At 51.8% G+C, this 24,615-nt stretch overlaps 1 protein-coding gene across 6 annotated transcripts in view; it reads right to left on the bottom strand.

The window, feature by feature from the left end:
- Window positions 1-24,615, bottom strand: part of SNX24 (sorting nexin 24) — a 148,263-nt gene that overhangs the window by 120,890 nt on the left and 2,758 nt on the right. Inside the window, exon 1 of one of the 6 annotated variants that reach the window (XM_089334870.1) lies at window positions 23,493-23,650. The exons of the other annotated variants lie outside the window; for them this stretch is intronic. The gene's annotated coding sequence lies outside the window, so the exon portion shown is untranslated. Of the gene's footprint in view, window positions 1-23,492; window positions 23,651-24,615 lie in introns of those variants that run through there. 6 annotated transcript variants of the gene reach the window in all.

Raw genomic sequence — 24,615 nt, 5'->3', positions numbered from 1 at the left:
AACACTGGCCAAGCCAAAGATGACACATCGTGACCAAGTAGGACGCATGCCACAGCCATAGGATGGGTCAGTACATGCAATCAGTGAGCCAGGCCAAAGCTGGGAATTCAATCCACTTCTTCTATATGAGCAGCAGGGACCCAACTAAATGGAGCCGCAACACACTGCTTCCCAGGGTGTGACCAGGAGGAAGCTGTAACTGAGAATGGAGTTGAGACTTAAACCCAGGGGCTCTGATGTGGGACTTGGGAGAGCCAATCTGTACCTTAACCACTTGGCAGAAAGCCTGCCTGTTGTTCAACACAGCATTAGAAAGCTTGGCCAGGGCAATAAAACAAGTAAAGCAATGATGTACATCCAGGTAGGACAGGAGGAAGTCCAATGTCCCTGCTTGTAGGTGACATGATTTTATATCTAGAAAAATCTAGAGACATGACCAAAAACCTATTAGAATAGATAAACAGGGGCTGGCACTGAGGCACAGCAGATAAAGCTGCTGCCTGCAAAGCTGGAATCCCACATGGGCACCACTTTGAGATCCAGCTGCTCGACTGCTGATCCAGCTTCCTGCTAATGTGCCTGGGAAAACAGAAATGACCCATGGCTTTGGCTGTTGCACCCACATGAGAGACCCGGAAGAAGCTCCAGGCTCCTGGCTTCAACGCGGCCCAGCCCTATTTGTTGCAGCCATCTGGGGAGTGAACCAGCAGATGAAAGATTTCTCTCTCTCACCCTACCCCACCCTTCTCCCTTCCTCCCTCCCTCTCTGTCATTCTGCCCTTCAAAGAAACAAATAAATCATTAAAAATAAAAGATATCAAGAAAGCAACCTCATTCACGACAGTCACACAACACTCACCCCACTCCCATTCAGCCCCCACCCCCACTGAGGGCCAGGAATAAACCCAGCCAAGAAATTGAAATGAGCTCATCAATGAAAGTCACACAATACTGGTGAAACAAACTGACAACCACACACACACACACATACACACACACACGAAGGAAATTCCATGTTCATGGATTGAAAGAATGTTGTTAAAATGTCTAATATCAAAGCAACCTACAGATTCAATGTAATGCTTACCAAAATGCCAATGACATTCATCACAGAAACAGAAAAAAAAAAAAAAAAACACTTTTAAAATTTGTATGGAGCCACAAAAGACCCTAAATAGCCAAAGTAACCCTGATTAAAAAGGAAAATTAAATAGTTAACTTTAAAATGTATTACAGGGGCCCGCACTGTGGCATAGTATGCTAACCCTCTCTGCCTGCCGTACCAGCACCCTATATGGGTGTTGGTTCCTGTCCCACCTGTTCCTCTTCTGATCCAGCTCTCTGCTGTGGTCTGAGAAAGCAGCAAAAGATGACCCAAGCACTTGGGCCCCTGCCTCTGTGTGGGAGACCTGGAAGAAGCTCCTGGCTCCTGGCTTTGGATCAGACCAGCTTCGGTTGTTGCAGCCATTTGCGGAGTGAACCAGTGGATGGAAGACCTTTTGCTCTGTCTCTCCCTCTGTCTGTAACTCTACCTCTCAAATAAATAAAATAATTTTTAAAAATGTACTAAAAAGCTACAGTAAACAAGATGGTATTGGCATAAAAACAGACACACAGACCAATGGAATAGCATAGAGAACTTAGAAGTCAATCTACACATTTTGCTCTTTTTAAAATTTTTATTTCTTTGAAAGGCAGAGAGACAGAGGGAAGACTATGACAAAGAGAAATTTTCCACCCACTGGCTCATGCCCCAAATACAGCTGGTGTGTCAGACCAAAGCCCAGAACCAATCTGGATCTTAATCTGGGTCTCCGACATGGTGTTAGGGGCCCATCTGCGTGAGCCATCACCTGTTTCCTCCCAGTGCACACCCACAGGAAGCTGTCGTCGAGCCGGGGCTCAGATAAGGAAGGCAGGCATCCCAAGTGGCAGCCTAACCCCACTGCACCGTAACACCTGTCCTGCTTTCCAGCTACTGTAACACACACACGCGCGCGCGCACGCGCGCGAGCACATGCGCGCGCAACTTCCTAAGCCAGTACTGGCACTCTGGGTTCTGTGTCTATAATTTATGCAAAAATGTCTCCTACATATTCTAATCTACACATATGTGGACTCTTAAAACTTCCAAAATACTTCCTCAAATGATCAAAATTTACCACATAGGAACCATTCTTAGTACTGCGTGTCTGTTTTAAGTTCCTCTCCAGGTGCTTAATGGCAATACTAGAAAATTCTCTTCTGCTGGCTGAATTAGCGCCAATGAAGTGGGTGCACGGTCCAAATCCAACCTTCCAATCCCTTACCTGGCCAGGATGACGCTGACACCAACGAGGCCAGCGCCCTCAGGACCCGGATTCAAGCTGGGTCCTGATCACCGACCTTGGTCCACTCAAGAACAACTGCCCAACAGCAAGGCCTCCCGGTAACAGCAGCAGCACAGCAGCCTCTGCAGTCTTGGGCAGCAAGCGGGCTGGGTGCACTCTATCCAGCAGGTGCAGCCCAAGCGGACTGGGTGCACTCTACCCAGCAGGTGCTCTCTACCCTGCAGGTGCTCTCTACCTGGCGGGTCCCCTCTACCCGGCAGGTGCACTCTACCCAGCAGGTGCAATCTACCCGGCGGGTGCTCTCTACCTGGTGGGTGCCCTCTACCCAGCAGGTGCACTCTACCCGGCAGGTGCACTCCATCCGGCAGGTGCAGCCCAAGTGGACTGGGTGCACTCTACCCGGCAGGTACCCTCTATCCAGCAGGTGCAATCTACCCGGCAGGTGCAATCTACCCAGCAGGTGCTCTCTACCTGGTGGGTGCCCTCTACCCGGCAGGTGCACTCTACCCGGCAGGTGCACTCTATCCGGCAGGTGCAGCCCAAGCGGACTGGGTGCCCTCTACCCAGCAGGTGCACTCTACCCAGCAGGTGCTCTCTACCCGGCAGGTGCCCTCTACCCGGCAGGTGCCCTCTACCCGGCAGGTGCACTCTACCCGGCAGGTGCACTCTGGGGAGCAACTCGGACTAGACTAAGTTACTGAAATTAAGACTTATTCTATGCATCTGCTCTCCCACAATATGGCGCTGGGAGAGGAGGAAACAGCTTCTACACAGCTGCCTCCAGTTCAACCAATAAACAGCAGGACCTGCTCCTGATTGGAGGAGAGCAGCGTACTCGGTGTGTGGGTAGCAGAGTTGGGATTGGCGGAAGAAGACTATAAAGGAGGAGAGAGACAACATGCACCAGGGAACAACTCTCTGAAGGAACACCTGAGCAGCCCCCGAGAGAGCAGGCTGGCGGTGTGCCGCTCCCCTGCGGAAGTGGGGAAAGTGGCAGGGGGAACCGCCCTTCCACGGAGGTGGAAGGGACAGTAGCCAACCCGGGAAGAACCAGCAGCAAACCCGGGGAGGGCCGAGCAGACAAAAGAACAGCGCAGGGTCCTGTGTCGTTCCTCCACGAAGAGGGGGAGCGACATAATGGTGCCGTGACTCGGATGGGAAGCCTAGGCAGGGTTTAGTGTCGTTCCTCCACGAAGAGGGGGAGTGACACACTCTACCCGGCAGGTGCACTCTACCTGGCAGGCGCCCTCTACCCGGCAGGTGCCCTCTACCCGGCGGGTGCACTCTACCCGGCAGGTGTCCTCTACCCGGCGGGTGCACTCTACCCGGCGGGTGCCCTCTACCCGGCGGGTGCCCTCTATCCGGCAGGTGCCCTCTACCCGGCAGGTGCTCTCTACCTGGCAGGTGCTCTCTACCCGGCAGGTGCTCTCTACCTGGCTGGCTCCTTCCTGCTACACAGTGTGAATTCCAGACAGCTGCAGCCCTTGAGCAGGTGCCACTGAGGGAGAGAACGGGGATGCCCCAGGACACGGCGAGAGAAGGCAGCAAGGACAGGCTACAAGAGCACTCCCCACGTGCTGCTTGTAACAGAGACCGACCCACACTCAGACCCTGCGCCGTGCAGGAGCTTTTCAGACATTCCATCCATTCTGTCCCAACAGCTCTTGGGGACAACATCCCCCATTACAAACGGGGAGACTGGGGCGTATGGGGCACAAGCAGGGTAAGGCCTGGGTCTGGCTCACCTTCAATCCCAAGCCCTTCCTGCCCTGCTATGCTCTCTCCAGGCTGTCCAAGTGCCAGGCAAATCACAGCAAACCCTTAACGAAGACCTCTTCTGAAGCACAGGCATGTAACCTCGTGGGCCACCTGTGAGAATCCTTCTCGTAAAAATGAGGTCTTCGCACCACGGCTCTCCCGGCATGCACTGGTCACTGCTGATGCTGCTGCATTAGTTGGCTGCAGCAGACTCCACTGGATGCAGGAAGCCATTCTCAGCAGGTCATGGATCAACGGAAGTCTGACTTGAGCTCTCCAAAACCCTTTAGCATACTGGACTATCTACCAAACGTTTATTTGAAAAGCATTACTTCTGTTGACTTTTGTTCAGCTGTGGTGACTAAAATGAAGGGACAGGCTCAGAGGGGGTTATGGGATTACCTTACTCAGAAACTCTGTATGTATGACGGTTTAGGGAAACACGTCCACATCAGCTAGGACAGAACCAACTTCACACTCATGGTTTCATTTGATCGAACAACACCTACTGATGATGCTGCAGTCACTGTCGTGTTTAACAGCCGGGGTGCATAGCACGCAAGCAGGTGGTGAGGAAGTGGCAGGGCCAGGACTCTGGGGTCAGACAAGTCCAAGGCTCGCTCCTCAGTCAGGTTGCTGTTCCCCTTCTCCGAGAACTGTGATTGGCCATAATTACAGAATAAACACAAGCCTGGCTTCCTTCTGATTCACAAGGGCTGGCTCCAACGCTCCGGGATCCCAGATCAGAGCCAGTAAGACAGGCACACCGCTGAGCTGGGAGTCACAAGTCCACTTCTGCTCAGAGCCAAGCACCCAGGAACGGGTCTGAGTAGGGACTGGCTCCACCACATTGCCAGGCTGCAGCCGTCTCCAAGATCCTTGCACACGTAGGACTGTGCGTCTGCCCTCCTCTACAAAGTCCTTGAGAAAGCAAAGACTTGAGCAAGCGGGAGCCCAAGGCCAAGAAGGCAGCGGGAATGCCACCTAAGTACACTGTTATCGACACACAGCTGTTGTCAATTGGCCGCTAAGCCATGGAGTAGCTGTTCTTGGCCTGTCCTCACGTGTGAAGCGACCGAAACACCTGGGATGCTGGCCTCCACCTGGGAAGTTTTGAGATGCTGTTTTTGTTCTCAAGGTTCATTTAACACAGTGAAGTAAGTATGGGATCACTCCAAGGAGAGGAGGGAGAGAAATTCCACTAGATGGGAGGGAGAGCCTTTGTGGACACATTAGCTCTGACCGGCAGAAATTCCATGGGAAGTACCAGCAGCCACAGCAGGTGCCCACGGTTCTCACGTGCTGCTTGGAACTCGACCTATGAGAAAGCAAGACCAGCAACGTAGGCCAGCGAGGCCCGGCAAGTCCTACACCTCGCTGGTCGCAAAGCTGAGGAGGAAGGCACCAAGTCCACCTGCCTCCCAAGCTCACTAAGGACCTGCTCAGCAGCTCCTCAAACTGGCTGAGGTCAGAAGAGCTTGCTTAAGGCCATGCGTTTATAAGCCAGGGCTGGAACCACTTCTGTCGAATCAGAAGGTGACGACAACTGTCACAAGGCTGGCATTTCTCCTTTGTGTTAAATGCACACTCTGTAGGGCACCCGTTTCAAAGCAAGGTGAGCCACACAGCCCACAGTGTGAGGGCTGGGATGCTAACCAAAATCACCCGTGGCGCTTACTGACCGCACAGCCTGTGCCTGCGGCACACGAGAACCGCTGGAGACAAAGCCCGACAACCTGTAGTCCTAAACAGTTCCCGAGAATCACTGAACTAGCTTATTAATATGTACTGGGATCCGTAATGTGCCTCAGGACACAGTTAGTGCACAGCATGCTGGGGACACAGTCTACCTAGGGCCTCTTGTCGTTTCTAGCACTCATTCCACACGCCAAACCATTCAGACTCTGGGGGAAGGCCTAGGCCAACGCTTTCCAGGTGCCTCCAGCGTGCAGTGGGATGAGCACCCTGGACTCAGCAGCTGCACACTGCACGGGACACCAAGCCCTCCCCTCTCATGGTGTGCCAGTCGTGAGCCTGTCCCCAAACTGCTCACCTTCACCCTTAGAGTCAGACCCCTGAAGCTGGTGCTGACAACCTCTGGGGATGGGACTGGGGGGCACAGACTCTGAGATTAGGGGGGTTAACAAAGTTGTCTTAAGCAGACAAGTTCTAGAACGGGGCAGGTTCCAGACCCAGGATGGTTCCGAATGGCCCCAAGAACAGCACAGTGAGCTGAAATTCCTAACTAGAAGAGCAGGAAACGCAATACAGAGATCAACTGATGGGTACAGTTCCCAGGTTTGCCTTACTAGTTTGGTATAACTGGGCATCCAGCCTGGGACTGGCTGATGGTTCAGCCGCTGTGATTGGCTGAGACTGAGTTGCTTGGTTACCAGGGTATACATTCAGATAGGTTGTGAATACCTTATACATCAAGCTAGGTTGCACTTCACTTTATACAAAGGTTGCTTTGAGCCTAAATTTTTTTAAAGATTTATTTATTTAAAAGACAAAGAGGGAGATCGTCCATCCACTGGTTCACTCCCCAGATGGCTGCAGTGGCCAGGGTCGAAGCCAGGAGCCAAGAGCTAGAACTGGGTCTGCCACAGGTGGCAGGGGCCCAAGGACCTGGGCCATCTTCTGCTGCTTTCCCAGGCCATCAGCAGAGAGCTGGATGGGAAGTGGAACAGCTGGGACACAAACTGGCATCCAGACAGGATACCGGCATCACACCACGGCTTTATCTGCTAAGCACAACGCCGGTCCCTTGGACCAAACTGTTTCACCCGACTACTGATGCCAATTTAGGCCAAAGTTGACAACCCAGAAGTCTTCCCGTTTGTCAGCCACTTCCCCCAACCCTGCACAAGCAGGTGCACTTCAGAGAAAGGCTGCAGGACTCTGCCCACTGCCCAGTGATTCACCCCAGCCGCACGCACACGCACTGTGTGTCACTCTCCCTCCACTTTCAGCCGCACTCTCTCCACTTCCTTCTCTGTCTTAACAGCATTTGCAGCACTGCCACTTCCTGTACCCTCGTGGGCAATACGGGGTTAATTCTGTTCTGGACACATGGAGCCTAGGCACCAAGGTAAACCTTGCAGCACAGGACCCCTGCTAAGCCAAGCCCAGGGGCAGGCAGAGTGGTGCTTTGGCCTCAGGAGGTCAGAGTTCACAAAGCAAAGGCTTCAGGGAGACAAGCGAGGCTGAGACTGAATTCTCCAAGCACACATTTTCCTTAACAACAAAGGACTTCATGGCTGAGAAAGTCCGAACCTTGTGCATTTCCATTCTCAACTTGTGAGTTAAGTAAACATCCTTCCACAGAGCATAAATGATCACAGTCCCGGCAGGAAGCAACACGCTTTCTGCCCCAGGATCCTTAGACGGGAAGGCAGGGCACTGGGCGTGAAGATGCTCTCTCAAAGGCAGATGCGGTGCTGACTAAAGCTGCCCCTGCACACCTACGAGGCTGGACTGCTAACGACCGCTGACAGGGTTCATCTCCATCCTCACCCTGCAACCACACTCTCACACCACACTCTCACAGCACCTGCGCCCAGGGAGACGCTCACGGTGCCACAACGCGCACTGGCTCGGGAGAGTACTTCCTGGAGCAGCTAAGATTTTTGTCCACTACTTCGCTTTTTTTTTTTTTTTTTTCTGGTGCTACTTCAGCTTATTTTTGTAAAGCCGTCAATGGAGAAACCACAGACAACGAATTCCTAGTCTGGAAAAAAAGTAGATCTGATTTCCATACAAATGATGAGATGAAATGTAGCGATAATATACTCCGATAATTTTTATGGGAATGATCAACATTATCGACTTTTAAATAAGGTCTGCGATAGTGCCTTAAGTTAATTTCAGTCCTGCTCCTAGTAATTAGAACCGCAGGAGGAATTTTAGGATCCTGTTTAAAAGTTAATGAAAAACAGCCCAAGCATTCATGTCAGTCAGGCCTGACCTCTGCTCCACAATGCATTTAAATGCACATCACCTTGACTTGTAACACAGCAATGTAAAAAATTTTGGTCAATATAAATCAAATGTACACTAATTTATTCAGCAGTTTTCCTGGTATCTGAATCAACATCAGAAATCTAACCAGTATTTGTTATTCTGTTATTGACAAAAGGAAGCATATTTAAATGATAACAAGTACTCCTGGGTGTCATTTGGAAGTTAAATTGCTCCCCAAGGACAGCCTCTGTAAACAGCTACATTTAAAGGTCATTTACCACCAAATTATGAACAACTGTTGCATTTATTAGCACGGGCTCAATAGTTTGAAAGCTGCAGTCATCAATTTTTCCTGACAATGAGATCTAATTGTTCACAGAGAGTAAGCAAAGAAAACACAGCTTTGCCACAGAATCTTCCCTCCCCTGCACTATGATCCGTGTTTTAAAAACTGGGACGCAAACGTGCCGCTGACATGCACTCGAAGAGACTTCGACCTACACGACTGATTAAACAGTCTAAAATACACATCACAGAAGACGACACAAACACATTTATTTTCTCATGCTATGTTCACCTGAACACAAACAAGGGACAAACCACTACCATAGGGCCTGCAGTGTGGCACAGGTTAATCCTCCGCCTGTGGTGCCGGCATCCCATATGGGCGCCAGTTCTAGTCCTGGCTGCTCCACTTCCAATCCAGCTCTCTGCCACCACCAGGGAAAGCAGTAGAAGATGGCTGAAGTGCTTGGGAGACCTGGAAGAAGATCCTGGCTTCAAATCAACTCAGTTCTGACTGTTGTGGCCATTTGGGGAGGGAACCAGGAGATGGAAAATCTTTGTCTCTCCTTCTCATTGTCTGTTAACTCTACCTCTCAAATAAGTATTTTTTTTTTTAATTTAAAAAAAAGCATTACCATGTGTATTCCACTTTTAGGAGGGGGTTCACTTCACGAGTCAATTTGACTGGGCAACAGCGTGCCCAGCCAGTTAGTCAAACACTGTTCTGCCTGCATCCAGAAAAGGATGTGAAGTCGGACAAGACCCCCTAAACTTTACCCTGAAATGTGGCCCCTTAAAGTTCCCCCGAAGTGCTATCCGGGGTGCCACACGCGCTACCAGAATTTGGGGTGCCTTATGATTTCACCACGGGCGTATTACTAAATCCCTGATATCAATAAGCCCGAGAGGGTTCTTGCCTAGTATTTAGAGAAGAATTCTAAATACTGGCACAGATCAACGAGGCAGCATGGTACTTTTTAAGCTTTTATTCAGTGAGAAAGATGCATAGGAGAGTGAGAGCTTTATTTAGGGGAGAGAAGTGAATGGGGGTTCATACCAAGCACCAGGAACCAGCCACGTGGATGAGCATCCAGGCCAGGAAGCCTAGAGCACATGGCCCGAAGGCCACGCGCCCTGGAGGGGCAGGGCTACAGCCAGCCCTGTCCTGACAAGAGGTCAGGGAAGAAGAGCAGGCCAGGCCACACCATGTCCTGGCTTTTAACCCACTCCAAAGGGGAGTGGTTAATTAACCTGATTGGCTAGTGGGCACCCCGGTGTGGCCAGGTAGAGGAATGAGGCCACACAGGGGCATAGCAAAGGCATCAGGTAGGAGCAGGGGCGTGGTCTTCCAGTTCACAAATTCGATCAATTTTAACCTGCATGCCTGCCTACTTTAGATGCGTCTGGATGAGATGTGTGTGTCGAACTGCAGACAGAGACAGAGCTAAGCTGACAGCCCTGCCAGCACGGATGGAGCCCGGAAGCAACACACTTCTCACGTGGTACACTGTCCAGGCCCACTCGCCAAGGGACCCACAGAGTGCTGGTTCTTTTTATTTTTTTTTAAATGAGTTTTCTCAGTTTTTTTTTTTTTTTAAGATTTATTTATTTGAAATATAGAGTTACAGAGAGAGGCAGAGACAGAGAGAGGGGTAGAGACGTCTTCCACCCGCTGGTTTACTTTCCAAATGGCCACAACGGCCGTAACTGGGCCAATCTGAAGCTGGATGGGAACAGGAACAGCCAGGTCTTGAACCGGCACCCACATGGGATGCCAGCATGGGAGGCTGGGACTTTAACCCGCTGCGCCACAGTGCTGGCCCCAGCTGCTGGTTCTGAGTGGAGCCCCGACAGGGGAAAGCTCCTGCAACAGGTCCTGCTGCCACGCAAGCCACTCGGCCACCGGGGCAGCAGGGCCAGGTGAGCCGATGGTGCCTGCAGCCAGGGGCAGACAGGGGAGCGGTCACAGCCTGGCAGTCTGCTTTGGCCAAGTGCAGTGAGGGCCCCTTAAGGTCTGGGTTCTGCCATCTTCTGTGGACAAGTACTCTCCTTTTGATCAACAGCTCGGAGCCTACCACTGGGTCCTAGTACAGCCTGAACCATCGTGCAGCCCACCAATGGGTCTTAGCAGAGACTGAGCCATCGACCCAGATTGAGGAGGCACGGCAATACTCCTCCAAATGGCCGTGGCGTAGGTACGATCAGACCCAAGTTACACCAGGGGGTGGCTCAAACGCCCGCAGCTCCCACCCCCACAATGCCCTCCCCCAACTGAGATGCAGTTTACAGATGGTTCTGCAGAGTATGTGGGTGCTACCTGTAAGTGGGTGCCACACCCCTTGTGGGACATCCCTGAGGGGGTGAAAGGCAATCTTCCCGGCGGGCAGAACCGCGGGCCTGGCACCTGCCTGTGCTCTCTGCTCCAAGGAGAAATGGCAATCCAGGCCATTCAGGGGCTGCAGCCCACCGGTGTGGCTGGGTGGGAAGAAACATGAACGGAAAACCGGTGACAAGGCTATCTGAGGAAGAGGGGTGCGGACGCTCGCTCTGAACAGACCAGAGAACTAGGGCGATAGCTGTGCTCCATGTGAATGGAAGCAAAGGTGACCTGAGCAGAACACTTGTCACCCACTCACCCCAGGCTCCGCTGTCAGGCCCCACGGCTCGGGAACACACAGAGTGGCCACGCTGGCAGCCAGGTTACGCTCAAGGGCTTCCAATTACCAAGGCCAATCTGGCTGCAGCCCAATCTGCCAGCGGCAGAGACCACCACTGAGTGCCCGAGCCGGCCACGTTCCCCGGGAAGACCACCTGGCCACCTGGTGCAGGTGAATTAGCTGGGACTCCCTCTGCCACGGGAGGGGCAGCCAGCTACCCGGGACACGGATTCGCCTTCCCTGCACACGGTACTTCTGCCAACACCCTCCTCTGTGGACTCACACAATGCCTGAGCCACAGTGACAGTGTCACGCATGGGGGTCTTTGCAGCACAGGCCAGTGCTTCCGAGGAACTCACTTCACAGCAAGTGAACAGCAGGGGCCCATCCCACGAACTTCTCTCTCGGGGCTCGCCCTACTCCCCAGTAGCCGGCTCCGCAGAATGGCTCGGAACGGCTGCTGGAGACACATCACAGCTGCGGGGCCAGGGAGCTGCCACGCCCTGAGTCAGCAGCCACTCCACATCGCTCGGTCTCCCACGGCCAGGATCACGGGCCCAGGGGTGAATGGGGGAAGGTGAGTGTACCACCCATCCTCACCCCGCGGCCCCCACGCCCGGCGGTTTCTCTCCCTTCTCCCTGACTTTACGCTCCGCTGGCCTAGAGATCTCAGTTCCAAAGGAAGAACACTCCCCCCAGGACACACACCTCTGATTCGACAGAACCGGGAGTTAAGACACCAGCTGGTCACAAGACACACAGGGAAAGCAAGAGACTTTATCACTGCTCCTGAAAAGTCAGGTGTTATGATGAGCAGCCCCCCCCCCCCCCCAGCAGTTACAGCAAGCAGTTTCTATCCTAGCACGCCGGTCCCTCCCCCGGTGCCTCACTGGCTGAGTACCTCACTGGCTGAGTACCTCACTGACTGAGTACTGCGGGCTGTGCAACCTTCCCCCGCCCCATAGCACAAAGTTACCTTCCTCCTCCCTTCTCTGCACTTCAGCTTCCTCTTGTGAGCTGGCTGCTTCCTAACCTCGGGTTTGCTCAGTGAGTTTTACTACGTCTCCAACTCTGGCTGAAGTTATTTGTCCATTGTGTTGAAAACCGGCCACCAGACTTTTAACAGCAGTGTCCCTAGCAGATTAGGACTAGCACCTGCCACTGGAGACAGAGCCCAGGAAGACTGGTTCAGAAAGTGGGCCGACTTGTTTCCATTTTGCCTGCATGCCATGAACAATGCAGTCGTGAACAGCTTTAGGTCAAAGTTTCTGCACACTTGTGAACACGGACAAGGGTGGGCCTTGGGTTAAGTGATTTTCTTGTTTAATAAACAACACCAAACTGACCACAACAGATTTTCAGGCTCATAGCCTCACTAGGATTACAGAACCTGTTCCCTTCACCACCTCCTTCAGTGCTGGTTCTCACCTATCATTACTGTGCCTGTTGAATTTCAGGCCATGCTGTAGGCAGCATCTCACCTGCTCTCCTACCTGCCCCTAATTATCTCTCCCCAAGCCTTCCCTCAACAGAAACAAACTCCCACACACCCAGCAAGCCCCAACAATACCCTGGGAGGGGGCCGCATTCCGCTCCACCTGCCTTAGGTGAACCCAGACAAGATACTTCCCATCGCAAGGAGAGAGAGAAACTTAACAGCGCTGAAAACAACTCCTCTAAGTTCAGAGAACTAGGAAAAGGCCGCTGGGAGTGAGACTTACCAACTGAAAACCTGAGCAACCTCCCTCTTAACAGAAACCAACAAGCGGAGGACAGCAGCATATTTCAAATACCAGCGTCTCCCCCACGAGGGGAAAAAAAAGTAGCAGGTGGCCCTGGCCTGTCTCAGATCCGCCCCAGGCAGTCCTCAGAGTGTCGGGTCTGAGAGGGCTTCCCGGTGGCTACCGGCTTCTGAAATCTTCCGGGAGGGGAGGTTAATTCACAAAACCTTCTCAGAGGTTTCCGAGACCCTTAATTCCATTCATTCTTTAGGTTGGGACCAGAAGCAAGTGGTCCCAGCCCTCGCCGAAGTGACATGAATCCCCCTCAGCCACTACAACAGGATGGCGTCCGGCCCCGACAGGCACTTCTGCTCTTCACACCTAAAGAAATGGCTGGAAAGGCAGCACACGCCGCTCACTGTCAACACTGTCTCTGTCTCTCCAGGGCTAATCTGGTTGTCTGAATGGACAAAAACATCATGAAGAACTGCTGTGCTGTTCAGGGGGGACCAAAGATCGTGCAACCTTTGAGCCGGGACAACTTGTGCTTTCCGGGACTGACACCTGTCAAGCCTGTCAGTCAGTGTTAAGCGCGTGCCTCATGGGAGTCTAAAGTGAGCACACAGCTCATCCTTTCATTACTCAAGCCCAGCTGATTCTGACGCTGTTGCAGGACGATGAGGGCCATCTCAGTCCTTGTCTCACGTCGAAGAATTTCCACGTGGACAAGGACGTGAGCAAAGAGAACTTTCTTGCCAGCAAGAAGCCTCCTGCAGTCAACAGGAAGTACCACGGAAGCTTGCCAGTACTGACTCTTTTATACATAAAGTGTCTCTCTCTGATTGGCTCCTTCCTGAAAAGTGAATACAGATTTAGCCAATGAAGGGGAAGGGCAGAATGACAGCAGTCAGAAAGCATGGATAACAACCAATCAGGAAGCCAAAATAACAACCAATCAGAAGGCAGAGATAACAACTAATCAGGAGGCCAGAATAATCATCAAGGAATTTAAAGTGTATGCTAATGAGGCATGCCATGTGAACCAACCAGGGAACTGACGGCGGGGCAGCCTGTTTTCCAGACTCAGCATCTGAAGGTGACATTGTGTTCATGCTTGCTTTCTTTCCTCGCCAGGGGGCCGTACAGTCCACGTCAACACTGTGTGGAACACCTAAAGCAGACATGGCGGCTGGTGCTGCGGCGCTGCAGGTTAAGCTGCAGCTGGGGCTGCCCACGTCCTGCATCAGAGTGCCTGGGCTGGAATTCCACCTCTCTGATCCAATTTCCTGCTCTGTGCCCCCTGGGAGGCGGCAAGGGATGGCCCGAGGACGTGGTTCCTGCCACCCATGTGGGAGATAAGGATGGAATTTCTGACTCCTGCTTCCTTCATCCCCAGCCCTTGCAGGCATGTGGGGAATGAACCAGTGCATACAAGATCTTTCTCTTTCTCTGCCTGCCTTCCAAATAAATAAATGGTCCCAGCCCTCAGCAACCTACAATGGCTGCCAACTGCCTCTCTGCTTCAACCCCACCGCCTGTTTTTAGCCCTCCAATTCACAATCCTGCCCAAGAGAGACGGCTCTCTGTCTCAATGTGCTTGTTTTCCTGACACAACCACTGGCAGTCATTTAGCCGGATGCACCATTATTACTTTATTTCCTTTATGTTTCCCTAGAATCCAGAGCAAACAGCCAAGAAATGTTTTTGAAAACTCAGTGACTTACCTGGAGGTCTCCGTATCATTCAGTGTTGGCTACTCTACAGCTTCCACGGGATATGTCATCGGCAAGCACTGGCATCCAAAGTGGACAGCTCGGAACTCACCGGGGTCTGCTTCGTGCACTAACCAAAAGTTCATCCCTGAGATGCTCCCTAAGCTATCTGGGGCTCTGCACACTACAGGGCAGCTCACATGGCTGGAGGTGGCAGGGCCCGCCTTGCTCCCGGACACACAGACGTCTTCCCTCGGCTCCACCACTGCGGCCCTCACTGGGGAGTGGGGTACGCAGCTCATCACCAGACCCTCCCAGCCCCAGGGAGGAATCTCAGCTTCTCCATTAATGCGATGTTTTGATTCACTCACCCATTGGATACTTCTTTAATAAAACTGAATAGTTCTGATTAGGAAGTTAAAACATTACCTGAAAGAGTGAAAAACTTAAAATAATAACACTTTTTTTTTTGAAAGGCAGAGTTACAGAGAGGCAGAGAGTGAGCAAGAGAGAAAAGTCTTCCATCTGCTGCTCCACTCCCCAAATGACCGCAATGGCTGGAGCTAAGCTGATCTGAAGCCAGGAGCTTCTTCTAGGTCTCTCACACAGCTGCAGGGACCCAAGGACTGGGTCATCTTCCACTGCTTTCCCAGGCCATAGCAAAGAGCTGGTTTGGAAATGGAGCAGTGAGGACTTGAACTGGCACCCTTATGGGATGCTGGCACTGCAGGCGGCAGCTTTACCTGCTATGCCACAGCGACAGCCCCAATAAATACCACTTTTGAAAGCATCTTATTCACAGAACTACAAAAGGTTCTTAACCATACACAGAAGCTCAATGCCACCCACGATGAAGGAGGTAACCAACAACATTGCCAACTACCTTGAGGGGCTCACGTTGCAGACCAGCAATGCCAGAATCCCCACTGCTCCACTTCTGATCTTGTTTCCTGCCACTGTGCCAGGGAAAGCGGAAGATGGCCAGAGTACCTGAGCCTCTGCCACCCACTGGGCTGGGCTCTCCTCTCCTCTCCTCTCCTCTCCTCTCCTCTCCTCTCCTCTCCTCTCCTCTCCTCTCCTCTCCTCTCCTCTCCTCTCCTCTCCCCTCCCCTCCCCTCCCCTCTCTCTCTCTCTCTCTCTCCATCACACAGTCAAGTCCAACAGCTCTGGTGGCAGGCTCGGCGGGAGACGCGCATTTCTGCTGCCATGGAGATGGGAAACAGCACCATCTGTGTACTGGAATTTGAAAGAAATGGCAAAGCTGCATGGGCACCTGCCTGGTGATCCAGTAACCGGCTGCTAGGAACAGACCCTAAAGACACACACAAGGCTACTGACTGCAGCCAGGCCCAGGAACACAGGGCAGCCTCAGAAAACAATGCCGCTCTTCACACACACATTCTGGGGAGCAAAGTGCAGGGTACCAGCAGCGGGGAGTAAGTGCTGGTGTACACCACTGCTTACCTAAGGAAAAGAGAGTGGGGCATGAACAGATCAGGAGTTGTTCTATTTTTTTTTCTTCAGATTTATTTTTTAGTTATTTGAAAGCCAGACTTATGAGAGGAGAGGAAAGAGAGAGAGAGAGAGAGAGAGAGAGAGAGAGAGAGGTCTTTCATCTGCTGGTTTACCTCCCAAATGGCCACAACGACTGGGGCTGAGCAAGGCCAAAGTCAGGAGTCTGTAGTTTCATCCCAGTCTCCCACGTGGGTGCAGGGGCCCAAGCACCTGCGTCATCTTCCTTGCATTAGCAAGGAGATGGATCTGAAGTGGTACAGCCAGGACTCGAATCGGTGCCTGCTAGCACTGCAGACAGTGGCTTCACCGCTACACCATAGCTCCATTCCGTTTTCAAGTGAAAGGTCTTTTTCCCATGGGAAACGTTAGTGATTAATGTCCCATCCGATCTTCTGATCCCACATATCTGCTGGCAACAAGGCCGTCTGTATCCAGAAGAAAAATAATTCCCCATTATCAATGCAGTGCTGCTGCCTGCCTCATACCACAACTTTCTCAATTAATTAATCTGAGAGTGAAAGAGACAAAAGACAAAGACCACCTATCTGCTGCTTCACTCCTCAAATGCCCACAGCAGCCAGAGCTGGTCCAGGTCACAGCTGGGAGCCAAGAACTCAAACCAGCTCTCTCAAATGGGTAGGAGGGACCCTGCCACTTGAGCCATTTCGTGCTGCCTCCCGCGGCTCACATGTGCAGGAAGCTGGGATCAGAACAGAGCTGGCACTACACCCAGGCGTTCTGACACAAGATGCAGGAGTCCAAGGAGCGTCTGAACCACTGAAAAGAATGAAAATCTTGGGCCCAGGCTGCAGTATTCTCCATTAAAGCCTTTGGGGGCCGGCGCTGCGGCTCAATAGGCTAATCCTCTGCCTGCAGTACCGGCACACCGGGTTCTAGTCCTGGTCAGGGCGCTGGATTCTGTCCCGGTTGCCCCTCTTCCAGGCCAGCTCTCTGCTGTGGCCTGGGAGTGCAGTGGAGGATGGCCCAAGTACTTGGGCCCTGTACCCCATGGGAGACCAGGAGAAGCACCTGGCTCCTGCCTTTGGATCAGCGCGGTGCGCCAGCCACAGTGGCCATTGGAGGTAAAGGAAGACCTTTCTCTCTGTCTCTCTCTCTCACTGTCCACTCTGCCTGTCAAAAAAAAAAAAAAAAAAAAAAAAAAAAAAAAAACCTTTGGGAAAACGGCTAATTCCCAATCTGGGGTATGAATGGAAAAGAACTATTAGGAATTCCTTGTCAGTACCAGAAAGCAAGGACAATATCAAAGACCACAGGGGTTGTGTCAAGGGCACAGCACCCAACTTGAAATGGACAAAGATGGGACAGGGACACAAAGTGCATAAAGGTGACCAAGGCAATGAATTAAACTGCAAATACACTATACCCACATATTGCAAAAAAATGAATTTATATACAAATGGAGCCATATTTGTGAAACTGATGAATTACTGCTATTTGTATGATAATGACATTGTGGCCATAGTGTAAAAGACCTATGAATAACTGACGATATTTACAGAAAGGTCTGAGGTCTGTTTCAGAATGAAATGGGGAGGATGTATGTACACGGAGCAGTGGGGAAGAGCAGGATACAAAGCGGTCGTGAGTCACTGAGCTCCAAACCTGAGTGGAGCCGTCCTTGTTCTCTCCGCTGCTGCATCGAGATGTCGCAAGAGTTACCTTTAAGGTGAGGGGGGGTGGAGGGAAGCACCGCAAATGAACACCGGAAAGCTATAAAAAAGCAAATCACAGACAATCCCAAGACACCTAAATGAGTACTGGAAAAGCGAGAGAGAACAGTGCAGGGACCTCACGGCTGCTTCATTCTGCAGGGGCTGGGGGCGGGGGATGGAGGAGCATGGGGCAGGCAGGACAGTGGCATCTGGTAGACCTCTGCAACACACCCTGATCACGCCCCTAACTACAGCAGCCTTCACAGCCACGGGGAAAACAGCGCATGCAGGGAGAGCAGAAAAGGCAACGCCAACGCACACACCGTTTGAGAGCCGCACTGAGGATACAGTGGGCCGTGCGCCACGGCTGTTGTTGAAGCACTTCAAAGTCCTTGCAAAGAGTTTATTTTTTATAACATAAACATTTCTCTCTGGCTTTTGTTGACATTAATAAGTTACATGAAAGAGCTTTAAAAAAGAAAACCAACTAAACTTCAAGGCAGTATGTACTTGAAACGAAAATAAACCTCGAATAAAAGCCAGAGATAGGATTCCTGGTACACAGCCAGCATCCTCTCAGTGAATCCCCAAACCAAACCCCGAGATCAGGCAAACAAGGCGGAGGGCAGAAAGCAGCTTTGCCAGAGTCAGGCTCGACATTCAAAGGAGGCAGGGCCCCCGCTGGCCCCGCTCCGGCTGGTTTTGTCGGCCCCCACCACACACCCTTCTTCCCAAAGGGCAGAAAGGACCCAGGACGCACCTGAACTCCCCAGTTGAAACTCACAATGTGGACTACTGACCTATCATCGGGACGAGGGCAGACCCAAGCGCAAGGTGGCACCCTGGGTTGGAACGAAACAAGAAAATGAGCAGAGAAATTGCTGAAATCCAAGTGAAGCCTGGAGCCAAGTTCTAAGTGTGACCCAACACTACGCTTCCCCCGTGTTGACAAAAGTACCACCGTGACGTCACATGTCAACAGCCGGGGAAATTGGGTGAGGGGACACGGCAACCGTCTGTACTAACGTCCCAAGCATCTACAAACCTCAGATGATTTCAAAATTCAGTGTACTGGAACAAATACATGAGGAAACTACTAAAAATATTAGAAGTTACTTCTAGTTCAAAGAAAAGTAATTCCCTTCTGTCCGCACATTTTTTAAGTACTATGTTTCCAAAGTTAGAGGCTCTTTGATTTTTCAAGGGAGGGGAGCACTCTGAGTTTGCTACTGTGTCAGGAACATTTTCCAACTGTATCTCCTGGCCTGGGGTGCTGGGAACATCTCAGCAGACTTTGAATGAGCGCTTCTGCGGGGAGCTTACCCACCCAGTGGGAGGCGTGCCCCCTTCCACATCCCAGCTCCTAACAGTGACTCACTGACAGGTCGGCCCTGGGCACGGGACAGGCTCACCGACATCCTCCCCTCGCTGTGGAACCTGTTGGGTTGGGAGGCAGGCATGCACAGAGCCCATGCCCAGCTCCAGAGAGGTCTCCTCCCAGAAGTCCACTCCATGTGGCAACCCACCCCCCATGTGGTGCCACGGGACGGGTTCAGACAAGCCCAGCCTCAGCTACTTGGCACACAGAACCCTGGGAGAGCAGCGGTGGGTGAGAAACCCAACGGGGCAGTGAAGTCTGAAGGGAGATTTCGGCTCAGGGCTTCTGGGGAGGCGACAGGGCCCTTACTGTTGTTGGCAACCATCCTCTATTCCCTGGGTACTGAGTCGACAGAAAAAGCCTGCAAACTTTCTCACCATTCTGTCCCCAAGGGGAAGCTACTCGGAGAGCAAAAGGAAACAGGATAGGAGGGCCACTGGCACCCCACCTCTCAGCGCCATTCTCAGACACAGAACGGCAATAACACTGACATGCCAATCACTGAGAAGTCCACGCCCACACGCGCACTGTGGTTGCAGTAAAAAATGACCCGGAGCTGGATGACACAGCAGTGTTCCTAATTCTGCAACAATAGTCACATTTCTGTCACTTTTTAAAAATGTCTTTCACCTGCCAGGTATTCATAGTGATACATTTACAGGTGAAATTATACCTTGCATTTCACTTAAATACTCCTAAATTTAAAAAGGAGAGAGACATGAGGGAGCTGAACTATGGCAGAATTAGCATACTAAAAGTAATGGGTCATCTACTGAATTATTCATCCTTTGTAGTTGAACCCATGAAAACCTTGAAACAATGCTTCCTGCATGTATCAAAATAATATGATTATGTATATATAATGCTACCCATGTATTAAGGAGCATGAGACATCTTTAAGTAAATCAGTTATAAATTCCATATGCTGAGAAAAAGGTGTTTTTTTTTTAAGATTTTATTTATTCAATTGAAAGAGTTATACAGCGAAAGAAGGAGAGTCAGAGAGAGAGAGGTCTTTCATCCACTGGTTCACTTCCCAGATGACCACAATGGCTGGAGCTGTGCCAAACCGAAACCAGGAGCCAGGAGCCTCCTCCAGGTCTCCCACATGGGTGCAGGGGCCCAAGGACCTAGGCCATTTTCCACCACTTTCCCAGGCCATAGGAGAGAGCCGGATCAGAAGTGGAGCAGCCGGGACCCGAACCGGCGCCCACATGGGATGGCAGCACTGCAGGCAGCAGCCTTACCCACTATGCCACAGCACTGGCCCACAGTGTATCTTCACAAGCACACTGCTGCTGATCATAATCCCAAAGACACAATCCTGATGGCCACTAATGCCCAACATTGAAATTCCAAACACCAAAATCCTTTAAGTCTAAAATTCCCAAAACCACAATCCCAAAAGCTTACATTCCCAAATGCTGAAATCCTAAGGGCCAAAAAATCCCCTAAATCTCTATTCCCATAGGAGTGCAAAGCTACAGAGAAGGGCCAGGAGGCAGCACCCCAGAGAGCAGACAGTGTGCATGCCATGCGTTTGGCTGTCCGAGAGCTGCAAGCTGTGTGCATCAGGCAAGACAGCATAGCCAGCTAGGAAGGGAAGCAAGCACCGTATCGGGAGCTTCGCGAGTTCTTGGCACGCAGGGTGTCCCTTCGCAGTCTGACCCACCCGCAGCCTTGGGGTCACAGCATTTACACAACTACAGTCAGAAAGCTGGACACACAGAATTCCCAGCCAGAGGGACATAGCCTGCACACTGCACCTTCTCCTTAACATGTCTTTTACTTACTTTTTTAAAAAAATTTTATTATTATTATTATTTTCTTTACAGGCAGAGTGGACAATGAGAGAGACAGAGAGAAAGGTCTTCCTTTTTCCATTGGTTCACCCCCCAATGGCCGCTGTGGCCGGCGTGCTGTGGCCGGCGCACCGCGCTGATCCAAAGCCAGGAGCCAGGTGCTTCTCCTGGTCTCCCATGGGGTGCAGGGCCCAAGGACCTGGGCCATCCTACACTGCACTCCCTGGCCACAGCAGAGAGCTGGCCTGGAAGAGGAGCAACCGGGACAGAATCCGGCACCCCGACTGGGACTAGAACCTGGTGTGCCGGCGCCACTAGGCGGAGGATTAGCCTAGTGAGCCACAACGTTGTGGCTTCACAGGCATCCCACACAGGATGCCAATTCTAGCCCCTGCTGCTCCAATTCAATGCCACACCCTGCTAAGGGCCTGGGAAAGCGGAGGAAGGTGGCCCAGCTGCTTGGGCCCCTGATCCATGTGGGAGATGCAGAAGCAGCTCGTGGCTTCAGCCTGGCTCTGTGCAGGCAGTTGAGGCCACCTGGGCAGTGAACCAGCAGTTAGAAGATCTCTTTCCCCACCCCAAACTCCAGTTTTCAAATAACTAAGTAAATCTTTTTAAAAAATAAAATGTAATAAAAGGTCTCTTCAAGAATTTTTAAATTATTTTTTCCAAAGTTAGATTTTCAATATTAGACTTTAGGGGATTTTGACCTTTTGGGTTTGCAACATTTGGGATTATGGGTATCTGAGACAGTTGTCTTAGCGGATTATGGCCCAAACCCAACACGCAGTCAACCACAGATGAGTGGTTCAAATGGACTTGAAAAACTTCCCTAAATCAGTGCTGGGATTTTTACAGCTATGAAAGCTGAAATACGACATATGCAAATGTTTGTGTTGGCGTCTAAGTGAGGATTCTCATTTTGCTGTTTTCATCAACAAGGTATCTTAAAACTGCAACCCTCGCTGAAGCCAGAGCCCGACACCTGCTCTGTCTCAGAGGCCCCTCACCCCACTGCCGGCTCACCACCTTCCCCTCCCCGACTCCAGACAGCATCAGGCCTGCCCCACCCCCCTCTTCCAGCCACACAGCTGGGATCGCTTTCTCCCTCTGGGGCGTCTCTGCCCACCCAGTTCTGGAACGTCACCTTGGCCCTCCCCACTCCACACGTGGCTTTCCATCGTACAGCCACGCTTCAATCCAGGGCCTTCACCCACTCTGAACTCCATAATCAAACAGCTGCTCCCATGCCCACAGCTTGGCAGTCACCAACCATCTGGCCTGCTGCAGTATTTCTTGCTTGCTGGCCTCCGCCTCCACGCGGTCACCTGAGTCACTCAGCACTGGAGACTGGCCGTCAGCACCTCCCCACCACGAGCAAAGCTAAATAAAGCCTCCGCGCCAACCAGGTCACTGCAAGTGTCACTGAAATATTCAGTGCCCCAAGGCCACTGCCACCATCTGAATGTTTGTGTCTCACCCAGAATCACATGCTGAAACCCTAAGCCCGAGGAGACAGGGCCTCTGGGAGAGGAATTAGGTCAAGGGGCTCAGAAATGGCATGAGTGCCAGTGTAAGACCCTCAGACAGCTCCGTGCCCTTCCAGCAGGTGGCGCCACAGCAAGTGGGCACTGTCGATGCTCCAGACCCTGAACCTGCCTCCATCATGATCCTGGACTTGTCAGAGCCTCCAGGACTACAAGAAGTCAGGGCTGATGAACGACCCAGTTCACGGAATTTTTCTCAGAGCTGCCCAAATTGCCTAAGACAGTCGTCTTTCTAAATGCGCACGCAGCTAAGCACGTTACTTCCTTCCTTGTCTGAGGCTGAAGTCCACGCTCCCTTTATAGCTCTCCAGCTGGCAGCCGGGCTCTGCCCACAGCTCTTTCTGGAAGCCCTTTGCACAGTCCCTGCTGCTGACACAGAGACGCCCGGCAGCACCCACGCCCATGGCACCCAGACCCGCTTCAGGCCTCCAGGCCACAGCTCTTCTGAGTTCCCCTCCCACGAGAAGATCCACTCACTCCTTACTTATCCCACAGACAGGGACTGAGCTCCCCCGGGCCAGGGCACGGTGGGGCAGGGGACGCTGTGCCCAGCCTCAGGGAGTCCAGCAAGGACACACACAGAGCAAGCCAGCCACGCAGGGCAGGAACCCTCCCAGGGGCTACCATTCTGGGTCCTCTGCAGTTTGGCCCAGGAGTCTCTCCTATTTTTGCACACCAAACTGAAGTACAAGTGACCCCCACATTTTTGTTGCGATAACTTAGAATCTGAAAAGCCTTGACAGGCGATTTCTGCCCTGTTATTTCCTCTTTCACAAACTCACAATGCTAGCAAAACGCTAATCAGATTTCCAAGTCAGCATTCCTAAGGCCTACCGCCACGCCAGTCTCCATTCTGCAGGGCACAGCTGACCTCCACGCCCTCCCTGGCCTGCCCACAGGGCTCCAGCTGACAGAGGGCACCCCAGCCCTTTCCCACCTCGCCCTGAGCTGACCCTGGTGGGCTGAGGGCCCCAGAGGCTGAGAGCACTTCCATCTTTCATTCCTCACTCAACAGAGTGCAGGCCCACAGTACACATTTCAAGGGCCAGGATCCACTTTTACAGGTAAATTATTTTGCACACTAAGCACAGATTTATGTAACTTTAATTTTTTTTTATTTTTGAAAAGCAGAATTAGAGACAGAGAAGTACCTTCCATCTGCTGGTTCACTCCCCAAACATCTGCAGTGGTCAGGAGTCTGGAACTCTATCCAGGTCTCCCACCTGGCTGGAAGGGGTCCAAGTACTTGGGCAATCTTCCGCTGCGTTCCTAGGAGCATTAGCAGGGAGCTGTACCAGAACGCTGCCCCCTGTAAAGTTTTGTTTGAATAACTGAACAGTATCTATAAAAACCTGAAAAAAACTAAAAGGACCTCTTGTTGTTGATGGTCTAGAAAAATCCTAGCAGTGAACATTAAAATAGCATGTACAAGTGGCAGGTGTTCCGTACAGTCACTAAGCTGCCAACCAGGACATGACCGTAACTTATCGGCGAGCCTGGTTCGAGTCCTGGCCACGCTGCTTCCAATCGTTTCCAGATAATGAAGACTCAAGGAGGCAGGAGACAGTGCTCAAGTACTTGGGCACCTGCGACCCACCTGGGCGACCCCTGTGGAGCTCCTCACTCGTGGCTTGCCTCAGCCCCAGCTGTTGCTGGCTGCAGGCATTTGGGGCATGAACCAGTGGACAGAGGACTACTCCCCCTTCCCTCTACCTTTTAAATAAAAAGAAAATAAACTTTAAAAACATTTTTTAAAAAAAAGCAACAGAGGGGCCAGTATTGTGGTGCAGCAGGTTAAGCTGCTGCTTGCGGTAATGTCAAGTCCATACCAGGACTCTGGTTTGAGTCCCAGCTGCCCTGCTTCCAATCCAGTTACCTGCTACTGCACCTGGGAAAGCAGTGGGAGATGGCCCAAGTGTCTGGGTACAATCCCTGGCTCCTGACTTCCTCCTGGTCCAGTCCCAGCCAACGCAGCCATCTGGGGAGTGAGTCAGCAGACTGAAGACATTTCTTTCTCTTTCTGTCTCTCAGCCTTTCAAATATTTAAATAGGAACAAAGATGTCTTATTTTACTATTGGGTTTTGTCATTAAGAATTCGAAGCAGGTGCCAATGGCCACCAACAGACAGGCAGGAGAACAAACCGTGGAGCACTTGGACTGGCACGGCACGCAGGAGTGAGTCTTGGTCCCAACAGCGCTGATGCTGCCGGGAAGTCACTGGATGGCAGCTGCGTTTATTCTTTAAAAGCTTATTATCATACTTATTATTAAAA

The sequence above is a fragment of the Oryctolagus cuniculus genome, chromosome 6, assembly GCF_051225735.1.
Source record: "Oryctolagus cuniculus isolate XC-2025 breed Fujian yellow rabbit chromosome 6, ASM5122573v1, whole genome shotgun sequence".
Taxonomy (NCBI): Eukaryota; Metazoa; Chordata; class Mammalia; order Lagomorpha; family Leporidae; genus Oryctolagus; species Oryctolagus cuniculus.
This window is presented reverse-complemented; position numbering and strand designations above follow the sequence as displayed.